This window comes from Babylonia areolata, chromosome 9 (genome assembly GCF_041734735.1).
Source record: "Babylonia areolata isolate BAREFJ2019XMU chromosome 9, ASM4173473v1, whole genome shotgun sequence".
NCBI classification, from domain to species: Eukaryota; Metazoa; Mollusca; class Gastropoda; order Neogastropoda; family Buccinidae; genus Babylonia; species Babylonia areolata.
The window spans coordinates 13,605,312-13,615,115 of NC_134884.1; positions in this window are offsets into that span (position 1 = coordinate 13,605,312).

Sequence of the window (9,804 nt, forward strand, 5' to 3'; positions counted from 1 at the left end):
AATTATCCACGATTTTGGTAGAATTCCGCCGTCGCACACCATCTCGGGGCGGAAGGGGAATCACAACAGCACTACGTTACATTATGGACAGTACTCATTCACTCCCCTTAAATCCCATCATGGTTTACTGGCAAAGCAATCTGAACAAATTAAACGGTTTTCCAGTCTTTCTACGAAATATTAATTCCCGAAGTAGTTTACAAATCCACTGAAAATAATTTCACAAACAACTGTAAGCTAGACTTGTACTTCACTGTTTCCACATCCAGAACTGGGAGAAATAGACTGAGTAATTCTAGCACATCAAACAGAATACGCGAGGTAATTTGACATTGTAAATTTAGAGTGAAAGTAATACCGAATTAGAGAATAATCAAACACTCGAGCAAAAAACCACGTGTCAGTTTCAAGCAAACTGGTAACGTTCCATACTAGAAAATAACTGTCTACGACGAAAATGAGAGACTAAGCACATGTAACGTCAGACAGTAAAATTTCAGGTAACACATGAAGAGCAAAAGCGACTAATAATACAGGTACGTATATTTTCGGACGGCTGTACAACAAATACTACAAACTGCAAGATCATTTTACCAATGCAACGACTAAGATAAATGAATGAATACCTCAACGGTTTCTGAGCTCCGGCCAAAATACCGGCTGAGCGTCCCTCTCCATAGGACCATACACTTGTAGACCTGGCCAAGTGTCTTGCTCCACTGACTAATGGTGTTGGTTTTCTAAACGAAGAAAACTTTACATAACTCAAATCGGAAATCTGCACGTCATGCTTTCCAGTGCAACACGTGCATTCCGTAGACTTCCTTAGCTACATGGAGCACGCGGGAGAGCTACAAGGAGAGGGGTCTACCAAAAGTGGCAGCGTTCACACACACGCACACACAACCCTCCTTGTCCGTGACAACACCCCCCTGATTGAGCACAGACATCTGTCTGCACGGCTACAAAGGGGAAACAATTATTCCGCAGATGCCCGACTCAAATAGTCGGCACCAACATTCAGTCTGCCAGGGATCACTCGAACTGTGAAGGAGTAAGACTGTAAGAGCAAACTCCACCTCAGCAGCCCTTGGTTCGCAACTTTTGCTGTCTGCAAGTACCGCAGAGGTTGATGATCAGTCTCAAGCACAAACTGCTGACCATACAAAAACTGCTGGAATTTGTCTGTAGCCCACACTACTGCTAAGCACTCCTCAATCGTAGAGTAGTGACTTTCAGTTCCAGACAATTTCCTGCTGGCAAACGCGACAGGGTGTAGTATACCTTCCTTCTCCTGCAGGAGCACCGCCCCCAGACCACGGTCTGAGGCGTCAGTTCGTAAGACGAACTGGCAGGACAGATCTGGCAGTTGCAACACTGGCCTAGAAACCAGACGACCCTTCAAAGTTTTGAAGGCCCGATCGCACTCTGGAGTCCAAACAACGTTGTTGGGAGCTCCTTTCCTGGTGAGGTCTGTCAAGGGAAGTGCCATGGCAGAGAAATTAGGGATAAACTTACGGTAGTAGCCTACCAGGCCCAAGAAGGCTCGCACTTGCGTCTTAGTCTCAGGAACTGGTGCTTTCATAACTTTCTCCACCTTGTCCATTTCCGGCAGGATTTGACCGTGCCGTACAACATGTCCCAGAAAACTCAGTTCCTCGAACCCAATGAAGCACTTCTTTGGACGGACTGACAGATTTGCTTCCTCCAATCGCTGGAAAACTGCCTCTATAGCGGAGAGATGTTCTTCCCATGTTTCGGACGCAATCATGATGTCGTCCATGAAGTTATGTACATCTTTCATGCCTATGGGATCCAGCAAAGCTCTCATCATCCTTGAGAAAACTGCTGCTGCATTCTTCAAGCCGAAGGGCATCACAGTGAACTGGAACTGTCCACTGGGGGTAGTGAAAGCAGTCATAGGCCGGATGTCTTCTCTGACCGGAATTTGCCAGTAACCTTTGCTGAGGTCCCACTTGCTGAAGTACCGGGCTTTACTTAAAGAGAAAAGATGCTCTACGTCAGGTAGAGGTTCCGCATCAAAGACGGTGACGTTATTCAAACGTCGATAGTCAACGCAGGACCGGATCTTTCCGTCTTTCTTGCGTACGAGAACTACCGGCGCATTATAGGGAGATGCAGCAGGCTCTATCACCCCAAGCGTCTTCATGGTCTCTACCTCTTGCTTGACGATCTCCACTTTGGCATGGGGCAAAGGGTACTGTTTTACTCGCACCAGCTTTGCTGTCTCTACGGTCATGTCAAACTCTGCCAATTTCGTCTGCAACGGTACATCCGTGATGACCTTCTCATGCCGACGAGCAATTGTCAAAACTTCCTCTTTCTGTTTGTCATTCAGACCTGGTCCAAAGTTCAAGTCAGCTATTGTTTCCTCAGCCACCAGACTGGGCACAGGCAACTCTCTGTCAGCGATAGAAGTTGGTTCAGTCTCCTATATGACAGCAACAGCCACCATCGGAACTTCACAAGAAGCAGAGTCCGCCTGTCTTTCCACATACCTCTTCAGCAGATTCGCATGGTACAATTTGTCCTGTCCTCCCATCCGAATCTTATAGTCAGCTTCTCCCTTCCTCTCCAACACCTCGAAGGGACCCTGCCAGCACAGCTGTAATTTGTTATGTCTCGGGGGCAAAAGCAGCAGTACCTTGTCACCAGAGGAGAACGCACGATTCTGAGACTTCCTGTTAAAAACCTCAGCATGTCTCTGAGAAGCTGCAGCCAAATTCCTGCGTGCCAATTCACAGGTTTCCTCGATACGGTTCCTCAAGTCTACTACGTACTCTGCAGTAGTGCGAACTTCTTCAGAAGTGTGTTCATCTGTCCACAGCTGGCGCAAGACAGACAAAGGCCCTCGTACTGTTCTTCCGTACAGGAGCTCAAATGGTGAGAACCCCAAACTCTCCTGAGTCGCTTCCCGCTAAGCAAAGAGCAGTGCAGGGATATACCGATCCCATTGCTTTGGTTTCTCCTGAGTAAACTTCCGCAACGCAGTCTTCAGAACGCCGTTGTACCGCTCTACCAGCCCATTTCCTTGAGCATGGTAAGTTGTTGCCAACCCACGGATGGACAACAATCTCTCCATCTGCTTCATTACATCACTCATGAACTGGGTTCCGCGATAAGTTAAAATCTCAGACGGCACACCAACTCGAGTCCAGACCTCCCACAGCGCTTCAGCAACCGTGGTAGCTTCAACGGTCTTAAGAGGAACGGCCTCAGGGTACCGGGTGGCGTAATCCACAACCACCAAGATATAGCGGTTCCCTGACCCTGACGCAGGAGTAATCGGCCCAACAAGGTCAACTGCTACCCGCTCAAATGGAGTGTCGATCAGAGGCATCTTCCCTAGAGGTACCCTCTGAGGTTTTGGAGAGACTTTTTGGCATTGGTCACAGGACGAAACAAATCGGCGAACGTCCGCACACATACCAGGCCAGAAAAACTGTTTCCAAATCCTGTCCAGAGTCTTCTTTCCTCCTTGATGACCCCCCATAGGCGGTTCATGAGCCAGTTTCATTACTCCCTGTCTAAGCCGTGTGGGGACCACAACCTGACTACTCAATCTTCGCCTGACGGTACTCATGGTACAGAATACCCTTCCTCCACCTGAAGGACACCTCGCCTGTACGACCAGAAACCATAACGTCTCTACGATCGGCTGCCTCCCGCAAAGACTTCAATCCAGGATCACCTGTCTGTAGTTCCTTCAACTGTTCTGGCGTCATGGCCTCGAGACCTGGAGATGCCACCCGCAAAGTAGAAGGTCGCCTCTTCTCTGCTGCCTGAGCACGAGTGACTACAGAGATTTCCTTGGGTGTACCATACACTGGCAAAACTTTTGGATCTTCTAACCGAGCATGATTCCCAACTATGAAATCAACCACTGGAGTCTCCATAACTACAGCCTCAACCTGACCTGTGAAAAACGGACTCTGTCCTAACCACAGCAATAGGATAGCGCCGCTTGATGTCTTTCTCGGCCATAGAAACTTCAAGTTGCCTGCCGGTAAGATGACAATCAGATATGAGACTTCTTCACGACACAGACATGAGACCCTGTATCACGCAGTCCTGGTACTGCCTTGCCTTCGACCACGACCAGACAGTGTGGATCACATTCCTGCTCTCTACATGGCGTGCAGAGAGTAGGCACCTGAACTGATTGCCTGACCTCTATCCCTTGATGCTGTACTGCGCCCGCCGATTTCCCTTTCCTGGGACAGTCTCTAGCCAAGTGCTTAGGTGACTGACAGATGAAACAAGTCTTAACAGAGGAATTCCCAGACTCGCTCTTAGTTCCACCCACCTTGGACTTATCCTGTCCTGCTGAAGCATTACCACTAAGACCTACCGGCTGAAGAAACTTCCTCCCACCCCTATGAGCCATGAAGTAAACTTCAGCTGATGTGACAGCTTCTTCCAGAGACTGTGGCTGCTTCTCCATCACGTAGGCGGCCATGTCAGCTTGCAAAGATTGTAAGAACTGCTCAAGGAGAATCAATTGTTTCAGATCAGGAATCTTAGATTGCTCATGCCACTGCTTTAAGTTGTCCTGCAACCTGGCACTAAACTGCACAAAAGTTTCATTGTCTTTTCTTTTACAGTTCCTGAAACGACGACGATACGTCTCTGCATTCAATTGGTAACGAGCTAAAAGTTGCTCCTTCAGCTTATCGTAGTCACCCGCGTCAGCGTCGCTCAGGTTGTTGTAGACATCCTCGGCCTTGCCAGTGAGACGGGTAGAAACTTGAGTCGCCCAGGTGCTCTTCTTCCATCCGTACAGAGTAGCGACACGCTCAAACCTCTTCAACCAAGACGAAATGTCACCCTTACTGTCATCGAACTTTGGAAGGTTGGGGCGAAACCCACGGTCGTCGTCAGTGTCAGACTCTCCCTCTACCTGATCCATCACCATACTGTTGCCATAATTCTTCCCTTTCTTCTCCCTCTGCAGAACCTCAAGCCGGAGGGAATGCTCTTCGCGCTGTTGTTGGTGTTGCTCCTCCTCCCATTCCAGCTGCCTTTGATGAGCCCTTTCCTCTCCCTTTTCTCTGCAGCCTCATCCTCCTTAAGCATTTGACTAGCAACAAACTCAGCAACTTGCTCCCTTGGAACCTCTAACTCAGCAGTGAAACTGCGCCACCGTGAAATACGATCCTGCCTACTTTCTGCCATGACGTTAAGCTTGCGGCCAGAACGAAGTTCCATGCAATCAATGAATGACTAATACCATACACTAAAGAATGAAGTAATGTACAAATATATACTAACTGGTAACCTACCGACCCAAGTCCACTCCAGACACCTACACCTACCTGTCAATTCATTACGATAATGTAATTAAGATTGGGAGATGGGAGCGAGTAGTGAACGAGGATAGTGGCCAGTGACAAAAATGAATTCAGATACTACTATCCAAGAAAGGATCCTGGCAGGCTCGCCAATTGTCGCGTGCAACTTTTCAAATAAAAGTTATGGCCAACTCTCTCACGCTGTCTCACCTTTATCCAAACAAAAGCCTTGAATAAACAGATACAAAACATTTACTCCAAATACTTTTAACAAATCAGACACGATACAATGCTTAATTAGACACCACAAAGAAAAGTCTGTCCGTTTTCCTCTTCCACATGAGGAACACCCACAATTTTCCCTTCGTCACCCTCGACAGTTTGTCTTTTTTTCCAGTAATGCTCAGCTTAGGTGGGGGTGGGGGGGTGGGGGTGGGGGGATAGAAACTGGCACCACACAGTTTGCAGTTCGTTGTCCTGGAAGGTGGAGTCTGGTGTTGCACTTGGGGAAACACGTCCACCAGCGACGCTCGAGCTCCCCAGGCGGAAGACGGCCACTCAGACAGCGGGGATGAAGTCGGGTCTCCACACAGGGAGAATGGAGTTCCTCAGACAAAAACCTAGAATCTGCGGCTAAGTTCTAGTGAATTATCCACGATTTTGGTAGGATTCCGCCGTCGCACACCATCTCGGGGCGGAAGGGGAATCACAATAGCACTACGTTACATTATGGACAGTACTCATTCACTCCCCTTAAATCCCATCATGGTTTACTGGCAAAGCAATCTGAACAAATTAAACGGTTTTCCAGTCTTTCTACGAAATATTAATTCCCGAAGTAGTTTACAAATCCACTGAAAATAATTGCACAAACAACTGTAGCTAGACATGTACTTCACTGTTTCCACATCCAGAACTGGGAGAAATAGACTGAGTAATTCTAGCACATCAAACAGAATACGTAAGGTAATTTGAAATTGTAAATTTAGAGTGAAAGTAATACCGAATTAGAGAATAATCAAACACTCGAGTAAAAAAAACCACGTGTCAGTTTCAAGCAAACTGGTAACGTTCCATACTAGAAAACTGTCTACGACGAAAATGAGAGACTAAGCACATGTAACGTCAGACAGTAAAATTTCAGGTAACACATGAAGAGCAAAGCGACTAATAATACAGGTACGTATATTTTCGGACGGCTGTACAACAAATACTACAAACTGCAAGATCATTTTACCAATGCAACGACTAAGATAAATGAATGAATACCTCAACGGTTTCTGAGCTCCGGCCAAAATACCGGCTGAGCGTCCCTCTCCATAGGACCATACACTTGTAGACCTGGCCAAGTGTCTTGCTCCACTGACTAATGGTGCTGGTTTTCTAAACGAAGAAACCTTTACATAACTCACAAATCGGAAATCTGCACGTCATGCTTTCCAGTGCAACACGTGCATTCCGTAGACTTCCTTAGCTACATGGAGCACGCGGGAGAGCTACAAGGAGAGGGGTCTACCAAAAGTGGCAGCGTTCACACACACGCACACACAACCCTCCTTGTCCGTGACAACACCCCCCTGATTGAGCACAGACATCTGTCTGCACGGCTACAAAGGGGAAACAATTATTCCACAGATGCCCGACTCAAATAGTCGGCACCAACATTCAGTCTGCCAGGGATCACTCGAACTGTGAAGGAGTAAGACTGTAAGAGCAAACTCCACCTCAGCAGCCTTTGGTTCGCAACTTTTGCTGTCTGCAAGTGCCGCAGAGGTTGATGATCAGTCTCAAGCACAAACTGCTGACCATACAAAAACTGCTGGAATTTGTCTGTAGCCCACACTACTGCTAAGCACTCCTTCTCAATCGTAGAGTAGTGACTTTCAGTTCCAGACAATTTCCTGCTGGCAAACGCGACAGGGTGCAGTATACCTTCCTTCTCCTGCAGGAGCACCGCCCCCAGACCACGGTCTGAGGCGTCAGTTCGTAAGACGAACTGGCAGGACAGATCTGGCAGTTGCAACACTGGCCTAGAAACCAGACGACCCTTCAAAGTTTTGAAGGCCCGATCGCACTCTGGAGTCCAAACAACGTTGTTGGGAGCACCTTTCCTGGTGAGGTCCGTCAAGGGAAGTGCCATGGCAGAGAAATTAGGGATAAACTTACGGTAGTAGCCTACCAGGCCCAAGAAGGCTCGCACTTGCGTCTTAGTCTCAGGAACTGGTGGTTTAACTGGTTCCTCTGCTTTTCTTTTCAGCAGGCTATTCAAAGTATGTTTCATAGTGAAGACAGTTCTGCAGTACCTGTGGGTTTTTTTTTTTTTGTGTGTGTGTTTTTTTTGTATTTCCATACCAACTACCGTCTTGGCAGCATCCAGTTCAGGTGCATGCTTCCTTATTATAGCCGCTTCAAGCAAAGTTTCCCATGACTGGGATGAATTTGGAGAAATCAGACTTATTTTCATCACATTTGTAAGTCTGTTGGTGGATGATCACTGGTCCGTTGAAGACTTTAATGCGGGTCTTCCTTCAGGCGAAGTTTCTGCCATGATGGTACTGGATTCTTATCAATCAGAAGTACTTCTGGTGGTCAGTACTGCCCTCTGAAGCTGTCTGAAACAGACGCAAACACAGGAAAAAATATAGATTTTACTTTCTTTATGTTAATCCCTATATCATAAGATTGTGCGATAATTTCACATATCAAATAATAAAATAAAGGTTGCTGTTTGATTTACCTTTAATAGATTTAACTCTTCAAGTATTGTCTCTAAACCTTGATCTGTTTTGTCCCTCCCCCAGTTTGCATGTGTGCCCATGGTCAAAATGCAATATCTTTTAGTTTGACTTTCATCTATTTCTGCTAAAATTTTCTTTAGTGTGTTATTCTACATCTGGTTGTTTAGCAGTTACCTGTATATTTACATCTACAACCATTTAGGCAGAGCATTACACCGACGTGGACAAACTGAGCATTTTGTCGTGTTGCATAATTTTGGATGAAACTCTCAAAAGCCATAATTGTTCCGAAACGATTAACATTTTTATAGTTTTATGAGAATAAAAGGTGTTCACAAGTCATTGCGCTTCGTTTTGCTTCTAAATATGTCTACCTATATCCTACTAGGTAGCCTTTACAAAAGACGAGGTGCTGCATTTTGTGAGAATTTTGTCATGAAATCCTCAAAACAGCACTACATTTCATGAACGAAATAATATTTTGATAAATGTATAAGAGCATAAGTTTTTTGCGTGCTATTCTACATCTTCTCCTTTAATAAGTACTTTTTTCTTTGCAACCATTTAGGCAGAGCAGAACACAAACTGAGAATTTTGTCGTGTTGCGTAATCTTTGATGACACTCACAAAAGTGATTACTTTCCAAAACGATCAACATTTTGATAGTTTTTGAGAATAAAGTTGTTCACAGGTCCCATGCGCTTCGTTTTGCTTCATAAAGTGTCTTCCTATCTAACGATTTAGCTTTGACAAAAGAGACATGCCGAATTTTGTGTGAATGTGTCATGAAATCCTCAAAACGCCACTACATTTCACGAACAAATAATAATTTGATATACTTATAAGAACAAAAGTTGTTTAGTATGCTATTATACATCTTGTTTTGTCAATAATGGTTTTTCTATCTTCAATGGTTTAGGCTTTGGGAGAACAGAGCTTGATCACGGTGCGCGTTCTCGACGCGATAGGGTTGGGTTAGAAATGACGTGATAAGCGGCCAGGAAGCTGCCACGTTCACAACATTATCATGATTTTCTGACATCTAGGGACATAGACGATTCCAAAAATATATGATAACACTTGCCACTATAAGTGGTACCAACCCCTTGATTTGAGGGGTTGGCTGAAGGACTATAGGACTCACATCTGCTGATAACCCATCATCGGCTCCAGGATGTTCAGGACCTTCGATGTCTGCCAATACAGTGTCCGTGAGGGTCTGGGTTCGATTCCCGCTCTCGCCCTTTCTCCAGGTTTGACTGGAAAATCGAACTAGGCGTCTAGTCATTCGGATGAGAGCGATAAACCGAGGTCCCGTGTGCAGCATGCACATAGCGCACAATAATGATGATTAATGATAACAATAACAATATAATAATAATAAATGAAGACATATAGCGCAGCACCCCCATCTGAGATGTGGCTTACTGTCCTTTACAATGAAATATACAAACTTAAGAATAAGTGACATAAAAGTATGTAAAAAAAAAATTTAAAAAAAAGCAACACAGACAAATCGATCCCGCATCACATAGGCCCAAATCACAGCAAAAAATAAAAACATCACATTCACCAGTCAAAATATACACCAAAGAACCAGACATCACAAACATTACACAAAAACACACACACAAATACATACAAATCAACATGAAGAGAACATCCAGCAATCAGATCAAAGCAGACATATGTTGATGGAAAAGCTTTACTGGAGTAAAACCGTTTGAAAAGATATGTTTTGAGTGCTTAAGAAC